Here is a 23267-nt window from a genome sequence, read left to right as displayed (position 1 = left end):
AGGCATTGAATAGTCTGGTGCCGGAGGGCTCAGTTCTGAGAACAAAGCTATTTACAATATACATCAATGATTTAGATGAAGGAATTGAGTGTAATATCTCCAAGTTTGAAGATCACACTAAGCTGGGTTGCGATGTGAGCTGTGAGGAGGACGCTAAGCGGTTGCAGGCTGATTGGACAGGTTAGTTGAGCGGGCAAATGCATGGCGGATGCAATTTAATGTGGATAAATGTGAGGTTATCCAAGTTTGGTGGCAAAAACACGAAAGCAGAATATTATCTGAAAGGCGGATGATTTCGAAAAGGGGCAACCAGACCTGGGTGTCATAATACACCCGTCATTGAAAGTTGGCATGCATGCGTTGAAGAAGACACAATGTATGTTGGCCGTCATAGCTAGGGGATTTGAGAATAGTAGCAGGAAGTTGTTACTGCAATTGTACAGGGCCATAGTTTTGGTCTCCAAATCTGAGAAAGGACGTTAATGCTATTGAGGGAGTGCAGCGAAGGGTAACCAGACTGATTCCCGGGATGGCAGGACTGACATATGCGGAGAGACTGGATCGACTGTGACTATATTCACTGGTGTTTAGAAGGATGAGAGGGGACCGCATAGAAACATAATAATTCTGATGGGACTGCACAGGTTAGATGCAGGAATAATTTTTACTGGCGTTGGGGAAGTCCAGAACAAGGGGCCACAGTCTTAGGATAACGGGTAAGCCATTTAGGAATGCGATGAGGAGAAACATCTTCACTCAGAGAATTGTGAATCTATGGAATTGCCTACCACAGAGAGTAGTTGATGTCACTTTATTCGATATATTCAAGAGGGAGTTAGATATGGCCCTTGCGGCTAAAGGGATCCAGGGGTATGGAGAGAAAGCAGGAAAGGGGTAATCATGTGAATGTTCAGCCATGAACTTATTGAATAGTGGCGCGGGCTCGAAGGGCTCAATGTGCTACTCCTGCACCTATTTATTATGTTTCTATGTTTCTATGTACAGTGTGTGTCTCTCCCAGTGAGGAGTAAGAATATGTAACATAAGTCCCTGTGTACAGCGTGTGTCTCTCCCAGTGAGGATTCAGACTCTAACAATTGTACCTGTGATCAAGTGGTGCCTCTCCCAGTGAGGAGTCTGACTCTATCACAATGTCCATGTGTTCAGTTTGTGTCTCTCACAGTGAGGAGTCTGACTCTGTAACAAGTGTCCCTTTGTCCAGTATGTGTCTCTCCCAGTGAAGAGCCAGACTCTGTCACAAGTGTCACTTTGGACACTGCGTGTTCCTCCCAGTGAGGTTGCAGACTCAGTAACAAGTGTCCCTCCGACCGTCCGAGATCTCTCCACTCCTATGAGCTGTTGGGCATCCTCGATGATCAACACATTGGCGCCCATGACATCAGCTGCCAAGGCCCTATACTCTGGAATTAACTACACTTCGTAGTTCCGCCTCGCTCCTCCTCGTCCAATCGCTTCTGAAATCTCTCGCTTTCACTAAGATTATCATAATCTGTCCTAGCATCTCTTTATTGGGCTCAGTATCACATTTTGCCTTGTGACGTTTCATTACATTAAAGCCACTTTATAAATTCAAGTTGTTGTTGTCTCGGTGTAGTGTCAATCAAACTCTACCGCTTACTGCAGCTCACGGCTGGTCTCCTCATTATTTTCAGCAAAAATGGCATCATTGGTTGAAGATATTAAATAAAAGTTCCTTCTCTAACTGACTGCATAAACTCGACCTGTCCGCCTATGGGCCTTACTCGGGGTTGGATAAGCAATTTGCACACGAAGGTGAGACTGAGTGGCAAAAGAAGTGTGCAGCTGGGACTCTCAACATACTGCTTCACAGGTTAATGGGAAATTGCTCTATAAACCTGCAACAAATCGGAGCATCATACAGGACATTCGGTCCATCCTGCCAGTGCCTGAAAGTGCGATCCATTGACTGCCTTTCTCTCCCCGTAGCCCTGCAAACTGATTTTTTTAAGTGTACAGTGCATACCAACGCACTGCATGAAACAACTCCTCCACATCGCTGCACTGGTTGTTTGCCAATTATTGGAAAACTGTCTCCTTTGGTTCCCCACGCTCCTGCTACTGGAAATAGTATTTCGAAAATTACTCTAACAAACCCAGTAAAATAGCCTCCATGTCCGCTCCAAATTGTTGCCTCGCTCTGAAGCACGAGCATTACGTTGAGCTGTCCATCTACGAGTTCACCTTTCCCTCCTTAATTTCATCCCAGCCCCTGTTCAGTGCACAGCGAGTTAAAATGTGTGTGTTGCTTTGCGAGCCGGGAAACTGAGAAAGGCCATCCCACGCCCACAGAGGGCATGCGTCACCTGTCTAACGCAGCAATGGTGGGACAGAGGGCAACTGTAGACCGCAGAGGTTTAAAAGGAACCGGAGGCATAGAACGGGAGCACGGCGGTGATATTTATGGCGAAGGTCACTGATGTCCTGAAATTGCTGCCAGGCTGCAGATGTGGCCTGATGAGCTGCAAGATTCCTGCGATCAGCACTTTGTGGAAACACAGTCTGCAAAGGGAGGTGTTCTTCGAACGTTGAGCTTACTGCGCTTCTCCATGAAAGGGCGGGGTGTGTATGTTCTGGACCACATCTTGAGTCAGACACGTTGTCAATTGGACACATAATTCTATGCATCAGACCTTCTGCCATTTTGACTCTGCAGCATCTACGTAGTTACCAAATCTGGCGTCGTAATGGATGGCCCCATTGAAATAAAAGTATAATGCCGATTGGTCAGAAGAAAATAATTACAGCGCTAAAAGCCACGAAAAATTTGACACAATCGTACACTGGGTGAAGAAATGTCGTTCAGGTGGTTATTTCACTTGAGTATAATTCCAGAGTCAACCCGAACTCCCAGCGAAGTTGAAGCAGCCTTTTCAATGAAGCGACGTGCGAGATGAAAATGTGGCGTCCACACCGCTGTGATTTGGTGAGAACAGTTCCACTTTTCAAGAGCGCTGTTCGGGCGAGCAATATTGTGGGAGAGATCTGTTTAAGGTCGGGAAAATGAAGCTGGCCGATGTCCTGGTCTTTGAATTCATCAAATTAGATTTTTACGACAAAGAAAGTGGGCATGAGGTATTATTGAATCTCGATGTTAATAACACATCAAAAGTAACGCAAGGCAATATTATGGGCGTTAATTTCGCACGATCTGATGACGCCGCCCCAAAATTGTGAGCGGACAGTAATATGTTTCTTCACCGTTTCGCACATGGGGATATTAACGCTCGGCGATATATTTCCAAAAAATTGATCATCTGTTTATATTTTGGGGGACAATGGGCGACATATGGGCGTTACATGTCATTTCAGCGTTAAAATTGACGATAGGTGGGAGTGATGCACGCCAAAATAATGCAACGTCAAGCTCAGACAATGTAACAATTGTCCCTGTGTATCGTGTGTGGCTCTCCCAGTGAGATTTCAGAATGTGCAACAATTGTCCCTGTGTACAGTCTGTGTCACTCCCAGTGAGGAGTCAGACTCTGTAACAAGTGTCCCTGTGTACAATGCGTCTCACTCACAGTGAGGAGTTAGACTCTGTTAGAAATGTACCTGTGTACAGTGTGTTTCTCCCAGTGGGGAGTCAGACTCTGTAAAAAGTGTTCCTGTGTACAGTGTGTGTCTGTCCCAATGAGGGGTCAGGCTCTGTATGAAGTGTCCCTAAAACCGTCCGCGATCTCTCCACTGCTTTAAGCTCTTGGGCGTTCTCGATTTTTATCACGTTGGCGCCCATGACTTCAGCTGCCAAGGTCCAAAACTCTGAATTCCCTCCTGAAACTTCTTCGTAGCTCCACATCGCTCCTGCTCGTTCAAACGCGACTTAAACTTCCCGCTTTCACTGAATTTATGATAATCTGTCCTAACATCTTTTTACGTGGCTGAAGTGTCAAATTTGGCCTTGTGTTTTTCAATACATTAAAGCCGCTATATAAATGCAAGTTGTTGTTGTCCCGGTGTTGTGTTAATAAATCTCTACCGCTTACTGCACTTCGAGGCTGATCTCCTTGGTATTTTCATCACAACTGGTTTCATTTTTTGAATATATTAAATAAAGGTTCCTTCTCCAAATGACCTATCGACAGGAACTATCCTGTTAGTCCGACTCTCAGGATGGATAAGCAATTTACCCACGATGGTGAGACTGAGTGAGAACCAAGGAGCAGAGCTGGTACTCTGAAAATACCATCCCACAGATTACCGGGAAATAGCCCCATAAACTTGCAACAAATCAGAGAATCATACAGTCCATTCGGCCCGTCCTCTTTCTGCTTGATCGAGGGATCCCATCAGTGCCTCGCTCTGCCCGTAGCCCTGCAAACTATATCTTAACAAATGTGGAGAGCATAACAACACAATGCATAAACCAAATCGTCCTCATCTCTGCTCAGGTTGTTTTGCAAAGTATTGCAAACCTGTTTCCTTTGGTTCCGCACCCTCCTACCACTCGATATATTATCTCGCAAATTACTCCATAAAACCCCGTCAAATGCCCTCCATGTCCCCTCCAAATTGTCGCCTCACTTGCAAACAGGAGCTTTATATTTTACTCTCCATCCACGCCTCGCCTTTCCAACATTCCTCTCCTCTCAGCTCCTGTTCAGCAGACAGAGAGTTAACATGTGTTTGTAGCATTGCAGCCGGGCAACTTAAACCCGGCGTTAACCTCTGTAAAACATAAGGGCCGCAATCGAATAGAAACATAGATACCTCGAAACTTGCAGTGCAAAAGGAGGCCAGTTCAGCCCATCGTATCCGAGCTGCCCGTCAAACAGCCACCCGGCCCTCGGTCAGTGGCCCTGAATGTTGCATATAAACCTGTGAACAATGAACACTGGCGGAAAGGTAACGAGCACCCTGCCCAACCAGTCACCCTACACAACTGCGACACCCCTTACACCGAATGATTCTGCACTCCACCACAACCGGAGCCATGTGATCTCCAGGGAGAGGCAAAAATATGATAAAAACTCACAGTCAAATTTACCGGAAAGAAGTCTGGGAAAATTCCTGTCGAACCCATCCAGGCGATTGAAACTAGTCTAGGATATCATCGTGGCCGTATTCCATTCCCTGCAGTACTTACCATCCTACCTTCACTGGGCAACAAGTGGATATCCAGCCTAATCTCACTAACCAGCTCCACGTCTGCAACCCTGCAATTCCCATCCAACCATGTCTTAAATACGGTGAGGATTTCTGCATCAACCGCTCTTTCAGACAGTGAGTTCCAGATTCGCTCAACTCTGATCATATAGAAACAACTCGCAAAACCTCTCTAAACTTTCCAATAACCAACTTAAAACTATGCCCATTCTTACTGGTCACTCCACCAATGGAAATTGGCCCTTACTCTCCACTATGTGCATGCCGGTCAATATTTTGTACACCTGTACACACAGTTCTGCATGCAGATACAGCAGGCAGTGAAGAAGGCAAATGGCATGTTGGCATTAATGGCTCGAGGATATCAGCATAAAGCAGGGAGGTCTTCCTGCAGTTGTACAGAGCGTTGGTAAGGCCACAGCTGGAATATTGTGTTCAGCTTTGGTCCGCTAATCTGAGGAAGGATGTTCTTGCTATTGAGGTAGTACAGCGAAGCTTCGGAAGGTTGTTTCTGGGATCGCTGGACTGACATACGAGGAGAGACTGGATCAACTGGGCTTGTATCCATTGGCGTTTAGAAGAATGTGAGGAGTTCTGATAGAAATATATAACATTCTGACGGGATTGGACAGGTTAGAGGCAGGAAGAATGTTTCCGTTGCTGAGGAGTTCCAGAACCAGGGGTCACAGTCTAGGAATAAGGGGTAAGCAATTTAGGACCGAGATGAGGAGAAACTTCTTCACTCAGAGAGTATTTAACGTGTGGAATTCTCTACTGCAGAATGTTGCTGAGGCCAGTTCGTTAGATATATTAAAAAGGGAGTTAGATATGGCCCTTACGCTCAAAGGCATTAAGGGGTATGGAGAGAAGCAGTAAAGGGGATCTGAAGTTGAATGATCAGCTATGACCTTATTGAATGGCGCTGCAGGTTCGAAGTGGCGAATGCCCTGCTGCTGCAAATAATTTCTATGTTTCTATGTTTCAATGAGGTCTCCTCTCAACCTCCTCTGTTCCAACGAGAACAAAATCCAGACGATCCAAATTGCAACTTGTTAACCCGAGATAACAAAACAAGGGCCCAGATACAGAATTAAACGCCAGGTAATAAACACAGAAAATTCAAGTGGCCCCCTTGCGTCCAAATTATGGTTAGTGTCTCTGTCAGTCCGCTGGGGAGAGGGTCCCGGTCATTCCTTTCTCGACGAGGTCTCGTTCAGTCCCCTGGTCAGGAGTCTGTGTCAGTCTCATGGGTAGAGGTTTCCAGTCAGTCCACTGGGCAGGGACTTGGTATCTCCCCTGGGAAGGGAACTCGGCCAATCCACTCAGGAGAGTGTATCAGTAAGTCCCCTGGGGAGAGGGTCTCGATCAGTCCCCTTGGGAGGTTCTTGTCCGATCCGCTGTGGAGAGGATCTCGGGCAGTCCCCTGGGTAGAGGGTCTCATTCAGTCCACTCGAGAGGAAACCTCATTAACAATGTAAGCCACAGCCAGTAAGGGACATCGTCAAAAGTATCACAGCCGGGCTGTAACTCTTTCAAAAATCAATGCTCATGAGAAAGTGTTTATGTGTGAGTATAAATGTGTTAGTGTAATTGGAAGTATGTCTGTGTCAGTGTGTGCATCAGTTTATCTGTGAATGTGAGTGTGTGTGAGTGTCTGTGTGTGTGATTGTCAGTGTGTGTGAGTGTCTGTGTGTGTGTTGTGCGTGTGTCCTTGTGTGAGTGTCAGGGTGCGGGTATCAGTGTGTGTGTGAGTGTGTGAGTGTGTGAGTGTGTGAGAGAGCTTATGTGAGTGTGACTGTGTGTGTGTGAGTGTTTGTGTGTCGCAATGTATGCGTGTGTGTGTGAGTGTGATTGCGTAAGTGTGCGTGCGTGTGTGTTTGCGACTGAGTGTATGCGAGTGTGTAGAGTGTGTGAGTGTGTGTGAGAGTGTGTGTGAATGTGTGAGAGTGTGTGAGAATGTGTGTGTGTGAGGGTGTGTGAGAGTGTGTGTGAGTGTGTGTGAGTGTGTGTGAGTGTGATAGTGTGTGTGTGACGGTGTGAGAGTGTGTGAGAGTGTGCATGTGTGAGAGTGTGTGGGAGAACGTGTATCCGTGTGTGTTTGTGTGTGACTGTGTATGTGTGAGTGTTTGTGTGTCAGAATGTATGTGTGTGTGTGAGTGTCATTGCATGAGTGTGCGTGCGTGTGTGTGTGTGTGACTGAGTATATGTGAGTGTGTGAGAGTGTGTGAGAGTGTGTATGTGAATGTGTGTGTGAGTTTGTGTGGTAGAACGTGTATGCGTGTGTGTGTGAGTGTTTGTGTGTATGTGTGAGTGTTTTTGTGTGAGAATGTATGCGTGTGTGTGTGTGAGTGTGATTGCGTGAGTGCACGTGCCTGTGTGTGTGTGACTTTGTGCATGTGTGTGTGTGAGACTGTGTGAGAGTGTGTGAGAGAGCGTGTGTGAGTGTGTGTGTGAGTGTGACTGTTTGTGTGAGTGTTTTTGTGAGAGGGAATATGCGTGTGTGTGTGTGTGAGAGAGTGCGTGAGAGCGTGTGCAAGATTGCGCGAGATTGTGAGTGTGTCTGTGAAGATGTGTGTGATAGAGTGTGAGCTTGAGTGTGAGCATAAGTGTGTGTGTGTGTATGTGTGTGTGAGTGTGTGAGTGTATGTGTGAGTTTGTGTGAGTGTCCGTGAGTGTGTGTGTGTGTGTGTGTGTGTGTAATTATGAGTGTGCCTGCTCTCCAACCATAATCCTATTAAATGACGGAGCAGGCTCGAGGGGCCGTATGGACTACTCTGACCACTATTTCGTAGGTTCTTATGATTAACGTCAGCGCTGACACGATGAGCCGAAATGACCTCCTTCTGCTGTCTAAAATTCGAAATGATTCCATGTTTCTATGTTCTCTATTAGTTTGAGGGGCTGTGTTATTTTGAGATTCTCCATCACTTTCTGGTTCACTATTGGTTTGAGGATTTGTATTAAATTCAGGTTCTCTATTCGGTTATCTTTCTCTATTAGTTTGAGGATCTGTATTAGTTTTTGAATCTCTGTTAGTTTGACGATCTGTACTAGTTTGACAGTTTGAGGTTCAGTATACGTTTGATTGGATCTGCTAGTTTCAGGGACTGTATTAATTTCAGGTTCTTTATTAGTTGAATGGCTGTATTAGATTCAAGGCTTGTATTGAGTGTACATAAGTGCATAAGAACAAAAGAGATAGAAGCATGACTGGGGCACTTGGCCTCTCGAGTCTGCACCACCAATTAATAAGATCGTAGCAGTTCTGATAATGGACTGAGCTGCACTTCCCTGTCCGCTAACCCATAACTCCTTATTCCCATATCGCTCAAAAATCTGTCTATCTCCGCGTTAAATATAATCAATGGTCTAGCCTCCACAGCTCTCTGCAGCAGAGTATTCTGCAGATTTGCAACCCTCGGAATGCAGGAATTCCTCCTCATCTGAGTTTTAAACAGTCGACGCCTTATTCTGAGACGATGCTCCCAACTATTATTTTCCCCTATGAGATGAAATATCCTCTCTGCATCCAGTCTGTCGAGTGCCTCATTATCTCACATGTTTCGATAAAATCAACATTCATTATTCTGTGCTCCAGTGAGTATATGCCCAACCTACTCAACTTAACTTGAATAATCAAACAGCCCCATCTCCGGAATCAACCGTCTCTGAATCGCCTCCAATGCAATTCTATTCTTCCCATCAACAGAGACCAAAACAGTACTCAGTTCACTAATGTGGCCTGTACAATGCCCTGCACAGTTGTAAGAGGACCTCGCTGCTGTTTAGTCCATCCCCCTTGCAATAAAGGCCAACATTCCATTTGCCTTCCTGCTTAATTGCTCTCCCTGCATATTAACTTTTTGTGCTTCATGTACAGGGGCTCACAGGTCTCTCTGTACTGCAGCACTCTGCAAATTTTCTCCAATTAAATAATAATTTGCTTTTCTATTTTTTGTGCCAAAGTTGATAATCTCACATTTTCCCACATTATTCTCGATGTGCCAATTTTATTTACCACTCACTTAGCCTCTCTCTATCCGTTTAAAGATTTATTTGCTGTCGCATCCATTTTTGTAAGATCAACAAACTTGGATACGTTACACTCGGACCCTGCATCCAAATCATTGTAAGTATTTCAGGCCCCAGCACCAATCACTCCGGCACTACACTTGCTGCTGTTTGCCAACTGGAAATATCAGTTTGATGTACTGTATGAGTTTAACATGCTGTATGATTTTGAGGTGCTGGAACTGTTTTATGTTACTCTATGAGTAAGAGGCAATATATGAGCATGATGGGCTGTATTCGTGTGAGGTGCTGTATGAGTTTGGGTGGCGGTATTGTTAAGAGGCGTTGCATTAGTTGGAGGGGATGTACTAGGTGGAGGGGCTCTATTATTTTAATGTGTTTATTCGTTTGATTACGATTGACATAAATTAATCTCTTTAATTGTTTGTCTGAACGGCCAGAGTTAAGGAGGGCAGCTGCATCCTCGATTCGAATACAACAGGTCTGGATGGCCACTCTAACGTTGGGTTTGCAATTACTGAATGGCAACAGCAAAATGAAGTACTGTTGCGAAAAAATATGAGATGTAAAGATGGGCCTGATTGTGTTTGATACAACAACCACATTGCTGGCAGAATGCAGAGAACGATTTTCAACGGTTAATTAATTGGATCGGAATTGTGCAGTCTTTGGAGTTTTAAATTTCAATCTCTGCACTGAATATAGTCCATGACAACAGAGACCTATCTCGGCCGTCGTAATCTGTTTGTTAAAATTGTTAAAATAACTTTTTTGAGCGATGTTGCAACCTCAGTGTCCCCATGGAGATACTGCAGGTTATAAATTTAAGGCGCTGGGAATGTATCGTCTCAGAGAATAATTCCTGGAGATTGCCTGCAGCACAAAAGGTCACATCGCTTCTCACACAAAATGCATCAAACACTTTAGAGTGCGAAGAAAATATACTATGTGATAATTGCCGTTATTGGTGTTCCTAGTTAGTGAATATAAACATTGAAGTTGTGTAAGTCTGTGTGTCAGCTGGTCTCTGATTTCGAAATATGTCTGATAATGTTGCACGTAGTGGTCACGATTTTAAAGACACGAGCTCCGTGAATTCATTCTGTTGCGTGAAGCTTTCTCAATATCCTCTGCGATTTGATTCGATTGACTCAGCTGAATATAAATTTATGTTTATAACTAATAGGGTTGTTTAACTACCAAGTTATTGCCCTTAATGTAATATCGTGTACTTTTGAATCAGTCCTCAGTATACCCATCTCTCTGATAGAAGGTAGGAATGGACGTGTCTGTCCCTACACAGCTCTACTGTGTGAGGTTCTCAACCCGGTGTGTAAACCATACCCTGACAATGTATTTATAGGAGTGTAGTTTAATGTGGAATGTACTGAGTGTGGGTCACCAACAGGTGTGGAACACCGTATCACAGTGACCATATATTTATGGGAGTGTCTATCATTGTGGGATGAACTGAGTGCTGATTACTAACCTGTGTAGAACATCATACCCCTGTGAGTATAGCAACATAGAAAATAGTTGCAGAAGTAGGCCATTCGGCCCTCCGAGCCTCACCACCTTTCGATAAGATCATGGCTAATCATTCCCTCGGTATCCCTTTCCTGCGTGCTCTCCATATCCCTTGATCCCTTCAGATTAAAGGGCCATATCTAACTCCCTCTTGAATATATCAAATGAACTGACATCAACCACTCTCTGTGGCAGCGAATTGCACAAGATAACAACTCTCCGATTGAAGATGCTTCTCCTCATCTCAGTCCTAAATGGCCTCCCCTAATCCTAAGACTGTCTCCACTGTTTCTGGACTTCCGCAACATCGAGAACATTCTACCCGCATCTAACCTGTCCAGTCCCGTCATAATGTTATGTTTCTATGCTATCCCCTCTCATCTTTCTCTGCTGAATGTACTGAGTGTGGGTCACTTACTGGTGTGAAGTAATTTGCTTCCACTTTTCAGTTATTGCTTTAGGTGACTGATCTCTGCATGCAAAGGAGCGATATGTGTGTTTTATGAATGTAGTCGATGTCAAATGAGAATGTTAAAGATGGTTGAGAATACGTGCATTGATATTCATCTCTTTCCTATTGAACTCAACCAATAGATGCACAAGTTAACTATCTACTGACATTTACAAAGCATCACAGCAACGTTACATTATCAAATACACTTCATCTTGATTTATTCTTAATCTAAGCGTAGTTAGTGCCAACACTCTAAATTTTTGGTGCTGATTAATGTTCTTCCCCCCCACACGGTGCTGAGAATCTGTGGGTCATGTGTGCTGAATTTAGTTATCCTGCTATTGCACAGAATGAATATTGGGCTGATGTTATTGACTATTCCACTGCTGTAACAGTTTAAAGTTTGACGAACCGCTTACTAATTATGATTCAGAGTCTCCGTGCAGATAATGCTGCCCTCAGCAAAGAGAGGACAGTTATGTATAACTGAAAAACACACACATCGGGTTTTCATAATACAGAGTCCGTCCGGGGCCAGTAAATAATAACATTATTAAATTGATAATAATGAAATAAATAATGAAATGGTTCATTAAATAAACCATTTTAATATCTGCAATGTTGTGATATAATTAATGACTGTTCTTAGTTTGTACGCAATTACGAATATCTCCATAGAACTTTCAGTGCAAAACAAGCCATTCTTCTAACTAATTAATGCCGGTGTTTAACTGCATATTAGCCTCTTCCCACCACTCTTTATGTAACTCGATCAGCATAACCTTCTACTGCTTTCTACCTCATGTAGTGCAAAGGCTAATGACGCCTTAATCCCTCATATTTTTTAGGCCATCGATGTGCGGCCCTAATTTTTATATAAGTAATTGTAAATCTTTGACACAAGGTTGGTTCAGCAATATCATATATAAATGCAAGTTATAACTACAGATGTACAAAATATTATGTCGTTATTGCTCAAAGTGTGTATAAAATTATGTGACAATCAGAATGAATTATAAATGCCCCCCAATAATTGCCGGAGAGTTACGTATGCTGTTCATAGGGCAAATGTACAGGAAGAAACCAGTCTTTGGTTTAATAAACGTATTCAGAGAATTTGTTGTTTGATATCGCAGTTGAAGCAAGGAAAAATCCATTCTCCGCTTCAACTGTATAATGTTTGTGCTGTTATTTTATTGTACATGGCTTTAATTTTTGCACTTTGTTTGCCACAGTCAAGACCAGGATCTTCCCAGTCTTTCTGCCAATTTCCGTTTGACATCAGTGTTTAAATCGATGAAGAAACCATTCTCTGTTTCAAATGTATGCTGATTTTTTAATGTACATAAATTTAATTTGTGTCAGTTGTTAAATTTGGATAAATAGTCAATTGTATTTGTTTGATGATTTTATGAATTGTATGCAATATATTATATTAATATAGGGACTTCGCTCCTGTTAGCCTTCGGCCTCTCAGAGCCATAAATGGCCCTCTATACTGGTATCACTCCCCGTTACATGCTCGTCACTTCAAGTACTCCAACTTGTTGCAAGTTCCATATTCTCACCCGTCTCAAAGTCAATACATTTCTCCTCAATTACTTAACTGATTTGTTTTTGAACATTTTACATCGATAATCGACATTGTAGGGCTGAAGTCATCAGTACAAACATTTACCTTATGTTCGCCTTTCATAATGTTAAACGCCTCTTTCTGGCCAGCCCTCAGCATTCTCCTTTGTAAATAAAACAGCCCAGCCTGTGCAACCTTGAATGATGATGATAATCTAAGTTGTGTTATAATTTTTTTACACGATTTGCACATTCTCCAGTGTCTCGAGTTCGGATTAGTAATATGGAGACCAGAGTTGTATACATTGCGCTAATTATGATATAGTCATGGTGATATGCAATTGTATAATAATCTCTTTGTTTTTGATTAAATTCCTCTAGCAACGAATCCCAGAGCTTTGTTTGTATTTCGATGGCCTTGTTCACATCCTTTGCTGCAGGAAATGATTTTTGAAAATATGCCTCTGAAAATATTTGCCCCTCTACCCCTTCCAGGCTCTAATTTAGGAAGCAATATTACTTCCTACCGAAATGCAGCGCCTCAGGCTGAATTCTTCCTCTGTCTAAATCTGCCAATTTTGAATTTGTGTTTGTCCTGCCTGATTCAATATCGTTTATGTTAATGTTGAACAACACCGTTATCAGCGCCTATCCTTGTGAAACAACACTTCTCGAGTTATGCTAATCTGAGTAAATGCCTTTCTCCCTAACTCCCTTTTTCTATTTGTGCAGCCAGCTCCCGAACCATTCTGTTGTTGTCGCCTAATTCCACTTGCTGTGTGATTGTTCATGGTTCTGCAATGTGGTATCTTAACGAAGGAATATTTATGAATCAATTCATATTGCCTCCAGTGCCTTACCCTCATCTGCTGTTTCTGATACTTAATCAAAGATTTCAAGAAGGCTGGTCAAGCATGTCCTTTGCTTTTGGAATATCTGCGGACGACAGGAAGATATCAGTCAACTGGTCGGGTGGGCAGCCCAGTGGCAAATGAAATTTAATCCGGAGAAGTGTGAGTTAATGCATTTGGGGAGAACTAACAAAAAAAGGGTATACACATTAAATGGCAGCACATTGAGAAGTGTAGAGGAAAAAAGGGACCTGGAAGTGGATGTCCACAGATCCCTGAATGTAGCAGACCAATTGGATCAGGTGATTAAGAAGGCATACGGAAAGCTTGCCTTTATTAGCTGAGGCAGAGAATATAATACCAGATGGATCATGCTTGAACTGTATAAAAGTTTGGTTCGGCCACAGCTGGAGATCTTTGTGCAGTTGTGGTCACCACACTAAAGGAAGGACGTGATTGCACTTGAGAGAGCACAGGGGAGATTTACAAGGGTGTTTCTGGGAGTGGAGAATCTTAGCTATGAGGACAGATATGAGTGCGTTTTCCATAAAACAGTGGGTGAAGCTCAATGAGGTGTAACAAATTATAAGGGGCCGAGATATAGTAGAAAGAAAGGGCCTATTTCCCTTAACCGAGGGGTGACAACTAGGGGGTGTGCATTCAAAGTAATTGGTAGAAAGATTAGTGGGGATTTAAGGGCAAACTTCTTCACTGCCGAGTGTTGTCGGGGTCTTTAAATAGCTGCCTGAAAGGTAGGGAGAGGCAGAAAGCCAAAACTGATTGAAAAACTACTTGGATGTGCACTTGAACTGCCTTAAGCACAGCTGGAATGTGGGATTAGGCTCTATAACCTTTTGTTGGCCGGCGCGTTACGATCGGCATAAATTACCTCCTTCTGTGCTGCAAACCTCTATGATTCTAGGATTCTGTGATTATCTTTGTGTTTCTCGTTGTTCTTAATTTATTTGTGAAGTATTCCGTTATCTTTCCCAGCACAGCAAATATGTGAACTGATCTGTAGTTCTTCAGAGTTGTTCTGCCTTCCATTTTAAGTACAGGAACAACATGTAAAAATTAAAGCACATGGAATTGGGGATAGTGTGAATGACATGGATTTAGAACTGGTTGGCAGATAGGAAGCAAAGAGTAGGAGTAAATGGAAACTTTTCAGAATGGCATGCAGTGACTAGTGGGGTACCGCGAGGTTCTATGCTGGGGCCACAGCTGTCTACATTGTACATTAATGATTTAGACGTGGGGATTAAATGTAGTTTCAAATTTGCGGATGACACTAAGTTGGGTGCCAGTGTGAGCTGCGTGGAGGATGCAATGGGGCTGTAGAGCGACTTGGGTCGGTTCGGTGAGTGGGCAAATGCATGGCAGATGAAGTATAATGTGATAATTGTGAGGTTATCCACTTTGGTGGGAAAAACAGAGAGACAGACTATTATCTGAATCGTGACAGATTCGGAAAAGGGGAGGTGCAACGAGACCTGGGTATCATGGTACATCAGTCATTGAAGGTTGGCATGCAGGTACAGCAAGCGGTTAAGAAAGCAAATGGTATGTTGGCCTTCATACCGACTGGATTTGAGTACAGGGGCAGGCAGGTGTTACTACAGTTGTACCGGGCCTTGGTGTGGCCACACCTGGAGTATTGTGTACAGTTTTGGTCTCCTAACTGGAGGAAGGACATTCTTGTTATTGAGGGAGTGCAGCGAAGGTTCACCAGACTGATTCCCCGGATGGCGGGACTGACGTATCAATAAAGATTGGATCAACTGGGCTTGTATTCAGTGGAGTTCAGAAGAATGCGACGGGAACTCATAGAAACGTTTATAATTCTGACGGGTTTGGACAGGTTATGCAGGAAGAATGTTCCCAATGTTGGGGAAGTCCAGAACCAGGGGTCACACTCTAAGGATAAGGGGTGAGCCATTTAGGAACTTGATGAGGAGAAACTTCTTCACCCAGAGAGTGGTGATCCTTTGGAAGTCTCTACCACAGGAAGTTGTTGAGGCCAATTCACTAAATATATTGAAAAATAAGTTAGATGTAATCCTTCCTACGAGGGGGATCAAGGGCTCTGGCGAAAAAGCAGGAAATGGGTACTGAAGTTGTATGTTCAGCCATGAACTAATTGAATGGCGGTGCAGGGCTCGAACGGCCGAATGGCCTCCTCCTACACCTATTTTCTATGTTTCTATGTTTCTATGCATCTGAAAAGGCTTCATTCTTCTCATCCAAGGACTCCCCTCCTCTGTGGTGGACAGTGCCCGCGACCCTGTCAATCCTATATTTCTGCCATCATCTTTGCAGCAAGAACCGTATATGCTTTCCACTTGACCTCATCTTCCACTCCACCCGCCTGCACATTCAACCAATTATTCTCTAACTTTTTCGCCACAGCCAGCTTAGGCCAGCACTAAACGTATCTTCCCCTGCGTTCCCTTGCCCCCGCGACACACGTGTCCACTATTTTATCACTCCCAACACATCCGCCCCTTCCCCAGCAACTCGCTTTGCAAGCACAGGAGATGCAATACGTGCCTTTCCCGTCTTTCCATCCCAAAAGCCATGGCCCCAAATATTGCTTCCACATTAATTAGTGATAGACTTTTACTTCTAGCAAATTGGTGTCCTGTATTGGCTGATCAGGATGCAGTCTCCTGTACATTGGGGAGGACTAAACGCAGATTGGGTGATTGCTTTGCTGAATTCCTCTGTTCAATCCACCAGCGTCACACTGAGCTTCAGCTCACTTGCCAATTTAATTTTACATCCCACTCCCAGGTTTGTGTCTCTGTTCTCGGCTTCCTTCACTGTGTTGCTGCTCGCTGTCCACTACAATGTTTATCTGTTCTCAAATTCCGACGCTGTTCCTCCGTTATGGGTGTCCTACGCTTTTACTCTGTTCCTAGCCTTCTACACGGTTCTCGGCCTCATACACGGTTCGTCCTTTCTAAGCCTCATGCACCATTCTGTCCACATGCACTGCTCATCAGTTCTCGGCGCCATGCAATGTACTGGCTTCCGACACTGTTCCTATGTTCTCGCCCTTCTTCACCGTTCCTGTTGTCCTAACTGTTCAACTGTTCTCGGCCTCCTTCACTGTATGTGGTCTCCTACATAGTCCCTCTGTTCTCGGCCTCCTTCACTGTAATGGGCCTCCTTCACTGTTCCTCTGTTCTCAGCCTCCTTCACCTTAATTGGCTTCCGACTCTGTTCCTCTGTTCTCGGCCTCCTTTACTGTTATTGGCCTCCAACACTGTAGCTCTGTTCTCGGCCTCCTTCACTGTAATTGGTCTCCCACATAGTTCCTCTATCCTCGGCCACCTTCACTGTAATTGGCCTCCTACTCTGTTCCTCTTTCCTCGGCCTCCTTCACTGTTGTTGGCATCCTACTCTGTTCCTCTGTCCTCGTCCACCTTCACTGTAATTGGCCTCCTACTCTATTCCTCTATTCTCAGCCTCCTTCAATGTTATTGGCCTCCTACTCTGTTTCTCTGTACTCGGCCTCCTTCATTGTTATTGGCCTCCTACACTGTCTCTCTGTTCTCGGCCTCCTTCACAGTTATTGGCCTCCGACACTGTTCGTCTGTTCTCGGCCGATTTCACTGTAATGGGCATCCGACTCTGTTCCTCTGTTCTCGGCCTCCTACATTTTTCCTTTCTTCCCTGCTGCCAACATTGTTCATCTGTGCTTGGCGTCTTCCACTTCTCGTCAATTCTCGGCCATCTTCAGTGTTCCTGGCCCCCTATGCTGTTACTCAGACCTCGGCATTCTTCACTCTTCTCACCCTCCTACACCGGTTTTTAGCTTCCTACACTTTTCGCAACTGCCGACAATATACTCCAGCTCCTACTCTATTCTCAGTCTACTAACTTGTTTCTCCATTAAACTCAATGAGGAACAGCACCAATGTTTTCGATTAGGCATTCTGTTACCTGTCGGATTCAACACTGAGTTTCAAAACTGTAGTTCATAACCTCTGCTTCCGCTTTCTCGGACGACAAGTGCTGCTGATGGAGGACTGCTGCACTCTAACCTCTGGGGGTGGAGCAGTAATGGCTGCTTGTGTGTATTCCTGGCATTGGCCACCCGGGCTTGTCTACATAACTGGGGGTGAAGAAGATGTGTTCTGGGACTTGGGCTGAGGAGATCCCTGAGGCAGGTATGGCTGGGCCACACACTCTGGTCCACCTACATTTCTCTGCACATTTGCCATGCTGCATTCTCTCACAGATCTGCCGCAAATATTAAGAAACATAGAAACAAAGAAAATAGGTGTAGGAGTAGGCCATTAGGCCATTCGAGCCTGCACCGCCATTCAATAAGTTCATGGCTGAACCTGCAACTTCAGTACCCCATTCCTGCTTTCTCACCATATCCCTTGATCCCCCGTGTAGTAAGGTCTACATCTAACTCCGTTTTGAATATATTTAGTCAATTGGCCTCAACAACGTTATGTGCTAGAGAATTCCACAGCTTCAGCACTCTCTGAGTGAAGACGTTTCTCCTCATCTCGGTCCGAAATGGCTTACCCTTATCGTGAGACTATGACATCAACTCAGGGTCCAACTTCAATTTTTTTAATAGCCTCATTAGCTTTGCACCTTCATCACTTTTGTCGTTGAATAAATCATGCCCAACAGCCAATCACAGAGTTTCCCCGTTTTCCTCTCCTCATCCTACCCCACTGTTCTCAGTCTCTATCATCGCATTAATGCTGTTCATCTCTGATATCTTCCATTCCTGACCAAATCTTATCGACATGAAAAGATAACTCTGTTTTTCTCTCCATCGATGCTGCCTGACCTGCTGACTATTTTCAGCATTGTTACTTTTCAGTTATATTTATAACAGTATTTTGAATTTGCTCAAATATTGAGGCCTGGATATTAAAAGGTTGGCTTATGTAAGCGCTGGGCATGAGGAAGGGTTAGGAACATAGTTTCAGACAAGATGCACAAGTGTCTGGATATTTACAATGTGGATTAAGTAGACGGTGTGTGCAGGGAAGGGTGGGAGTGGAATTTCAGACAGGATAGACGGAGGTCTGGATGTTGGGAAGACTGAAATCCTCAGTGTACTCCCTTTGTCCCTGATGGGTAGCACACGCTGGAGTTCAGCCAGATTAACATTCGGACTTCCAGTCCGTCGTAGGAAACGGAGACAGGACTCAGAAGGACTGATCCGAACCCAAACCCAAAGCTTTCTGTTTTACAATACATCCCTTACTGCCTGCACTCAGGCACCGAGTATGTTTCGTCAGTAACTTATAGTCTAATTTCTATTCTCTTTGTTACAGTGAATTTAGTGGCGATTGTGATCCTGTCCCGGGGAAGTGCGGAATGTCCAGCTGCACCACTCGCTACCTGGTGGCCTTGGCAGCGGCAGATCTACTGGTTGTCACCGCTGAGGTCATACTGAGGCAGGTCAATTAGTATTATTTCCCAATCTGTTTTCTGCATATTACCCCTGTGTGTAGTGTGATCGCTGTCCTCTGCAGTGCGGCTACAGACTGTTCTGTCTGGTTCACCGTCACTTTCAATTTTGATCGATTTGTGGCCATTTCTTGCCCGAAGCTGAGAATCAAATATTGCACCGGGAAATCTGCGGCTGTGGTTCTGGCAACAACCGGCATTCTACTCTGTTTAAAAACCGTTCCCAACTACTTTACACTAACAACCGCGATGATAATCGACAATATGCCATGGTTATGTATCCCAATCCCAGCCTATTCTACTGATCCAGGATGGGGGGGCTTTATTTGGTTTGATACAGTTTTAAACCCACTGCTCCCCTTCGGATTAATTTTGTCGCTCAACGCTCTGACAGTAATTCACATTTTAGTCGTCAGCCGAGTCCGTAAAGGACTGAGGGGTGAGAGCAAGGGAGAGAATGGCAGTGACCCAGAGATTGAGAGCAGGAGGAAGTCTATGATTTTAGTCTTCACCATATCCGGCAGCTTCATACTGCTGTGGCTGGTATATGTTGTAGATGTCTTATATTATATTATTACCGGGGCAGGTGGCTATGATACCAATGGTTCTTTGTATATTTCTGCACAAGCAGGAATTATGCTGCGGAATTTATGTTGCTGCACAAACACATTTATTTACGGGGTGACCCAGTCCAAGTTCAGAGAGTAGTTGAAGAGCGCGGTGATAAATCCAGTTACCTCAATTATACAAATACTCAATAATCAGGACAACTGAGCGCAGCCCAGAGGCGGGTCCCAGTGTTTCCAGTCCAGGAATGTAATATTTAGCAGCAGACTTCAGATTTTAGCTGCTCCACCAAAGGCAGACGGGCTTTCTGCTGCCTGGGTCCCAAGCTCCGGGACTCCCTCCCTAAACCTCTCCACCTTGCGAACTCTCCGGCTACATCTGGCTAGGCTACAAGCTCTGGGATTCCCTCCCTAAACCTATCCACCTCACGAACTCTCCTCCTCCTTCAGCTGCCTGGGCCCCAAAAAGCTCTGCGATACTCTCCCTAAACATCTATTCCTTTCTAACTCTCCTCCTCCTTTCAGAAGCTTCTTAAAACAAGATATTTGACCTAGTTTCTTTCCCAACACCTCCTTTTGTGCGTCGGTGTAAAGATGCCCTTTATTCCCTGTTGGATCTATTAATACAAACTTAGAAAAAGGAAAATAAGTGCAGGATTAGGCCATTCGGCCCTTCGAGTCTGCACCGCCATTCAATGTGTTCATGGCTGAACTTGCAACTTCAGTACCCCATTCCAGCTATTTTGCCATACCCTTTGATCCCCCTAGTAGTAAGGACTGCATTTAACACCTTTGTGACTATATTTACTGAATTGGCCTCAACAACTTTCTGTGGTCGAGAATTGCACAGGTTCACCACTCTCTGGGTGACGAAGTTTCTCCTCATCTCGCTTAATGCAAGTAGTATCCGTAATAAGGTGGATGAATTAACTGTGCAAATAGATGTTAACAAATATGATGTGATTTGGATTACACAGACGTGGTTCCAGGATGATCTGGGCTCGCAACTCAACATCCAGGGGTATTCAACATTGAGGAACGATAGAACAAAAGGAAAAGGAAGTGGGGTAGCATTGCTGGTTAAAGAGGAGATTAATGCAACAGTTAGAAAGGACATTAGCTTGGATGAAGTGGAATCTATATGGGTAGAGCTGCAGAACACCAAAGGACAAAAAACGTTTGTGGGAGTTGTGTACAGACCTCTAAACATTATTAGTGATGTTGGCGAGGGCATCAAACAGGAAATTAGGGTTGCATGCAATAAAGTTGCAGCAGTTATAATGGGTGACTTTAATATGAACATACATTGGGCTAACCAAACTGGAAGCAATACGGTGGAGAAGGATTTCCTGGAGTGCATAAGGGATGGTTTTCTAGACCAATATTTCGAGGAACCAACTAGGAGGGAGGCCATCTTAGACTGGGTGTTGTGTAATGAGAGATGATTAATTAGCAAACTCGTTGTGCGAGGCCCCCTGGGGAGGAGTGACCATTATATGGCGGAATTCTGCATTAGGATCGAGAATTAAATAGTTAATTCAGAGACTATGGTCCAGAACATAATGAAGGGTAACTTTGAAGGCATGAGGCATGAATTGGCTCGGATAGATTGGCGAATTATACTTAAGGGGTTGACTGTGAATGCGCAATGGCTGAAATTTAGAGACCGCATGAATGAACTACAACAATTGTACATTCCTGTCTGGCATAAAAATAAAAAAGGGAAGGTGGCTCAACCGTGGCTATCAATGGAAATCAGGGATAGTATTAAAGCCAAAGAAGTGGCATATAAATTGTCCAGAAATAGCAGCGAACCCGGGGACTGGGAGTAATTTAGAACTCAGCAGAGGAGGACAAAGGGTTTGATTAGGGCAGGGAAAATGTAGTACGAGAAGAAGCTTGCAGGGAACATTAAGACGGATTGCAAATGCTTCTATCGATATGTAAATAGAAAAAGGTTAGTAAAGACAAACGTCGGTCCCTGTAGTCAGAATTAGGGGAAGACATAACGGGGAACAAAGAAATGGCAGACCAATTGAACAAGAACTTTGGTTCCGTATTCACTAAGGAGGACTCAAACAACCTTCCGGATATAAAAGGGGTCAGAGGGTGTAATAAGGAGGAGGAACTGAGGGAAATCCTTATTAGTCGGGAAATTGTTTTGGGCAAATTGATGGAATTGAAGGCCAATAAATCGCCTGGGCCTGATCGACTGCATCCCAAAGTACTTAAGGAGGAGGCCTTGGAAATAGCGGATGCATTGACAGTCATTTTTCAACATTCCATTGAATGTAGATCTGTTCCTATCGAGTGGAGGGTAGCCAATGTTTCCCACATTTCCAAAAAGGAGGGAGAGAGAAAACAGCGAATTATAGACCGGTCAGGCTGAACTCAGTAGTGGGTAAAATGATGGAATCAATTATTAAGGGATTTCATAATAGCGCATTTGTAAAGAGATGACATGATAGGTCCAAGTCAGCATGGATTTGTGAAAGGGAAATCATGCTTGACAAATCTCTAGAATTTTTTAAGGATGTTTCCAGTAGAGTGGACGAGAGAGAACCAGTTGATGTGGTATATTTGGACTTTCAGAAGGCTTTCGACAAGGTCCCACACAATAGATTAATGTGCAAAGTTAAAGCACATAATATTGGGGGTAGTGTGCTGAAATGGATTGAGAACTGGTTGTCAGACAGGAAGCAAAGTGTAGGAGTCATTGGGTACATTTCAGAATGGCGGGCAGTGACTACTGGGGTGCTGCAAGAATCTGCGCTGGGGCCCCAACTGTTTACACTGTACAGTAATGATATAGACGAGAGGATTAAATGTAGTATCTCCAAATTTGCGGATGACGCTAAGTTGGGTGGCAGTGTGAGCTGCGAGGAGGATGCTATGAGGCTGCAGATTGACTTGGATAGGTCAGGTGAGTGGGCAAATGCATGGCAGATGAAGTATAATGGGGATAAATGTGAGGTTATCCACTTTGGTGGTAATAAGAGAGAGACAGACTATTATCTGAATGGTTACAGATTAGGAAAAGGGGAGGTGCAACGAGACCTGGGTGTCATGGTACATCAGTCATGGAAGGTTGGCATGCAGGGACAGCAGGCGGTTAAGAAAGCAAATGGCATGTTGGACTTCATAGCGAGGGGATTTGAGTAAAGTGGCAGGTAGGTGTTACTACATTTGTACAGGGCCTTGGTTAGGCCACACCTGGAGAATTGTGTACAGTTCAGGTCTCCAAAGCTGAGGTAGGACATTCGTGCTATTGAGGGAGCGCAGCGAAGGTTAACCAGACTGATTCCCGGGATGGCATGACTGACCTATCAAAAAAGACTGGATCAAATGGGCTTGTATTCACTGGAGTTCAGAAGATAGAGCGGGGACCTCATAGAAACGTTTAAAATTCTGATGGGTTTAGACAGGTTAGATGCAGGAAGAATGTTCCCAATGTTGGCAAAGTCCAGAACCAGGGGTCACAGTCTAAGGATAAGTGGTAAGGCATTTAGGACCGAGATGAGGAGAAACGTCTTCACCCAGAGAGTGGTGAATCTGTGGAATTCTCTACCACAGAAAGTTGTTGAGGCCAATTCACTAAATATATTCAAAAAGGGGTTGGATGAAGTCCTTACTACTTGAGGGATCAAGGGTTATGGCGAGATAGCAGGAATG

This window comes from Pristiophorus japonicus, chromosome 25, assembly GCF_044704955.1.
Source record: "Pristiophorus japonicus isolate sPriJap1 chromosome 25, sPriJap1.hap1, whole genome shotgun sequence".
NCBI classification, from domain to species: domain Eukaryota; kingdom Metazoa; phylum Chordata; class Chondrichthyes; family Pristiophoridae; genus Pristiophorus; species Pristiophorus japonicus.
The sequence above is the reverse complement of the archived record's forward strand: the minus strand, read 5'-3'. Positions refer to the sequence as shown.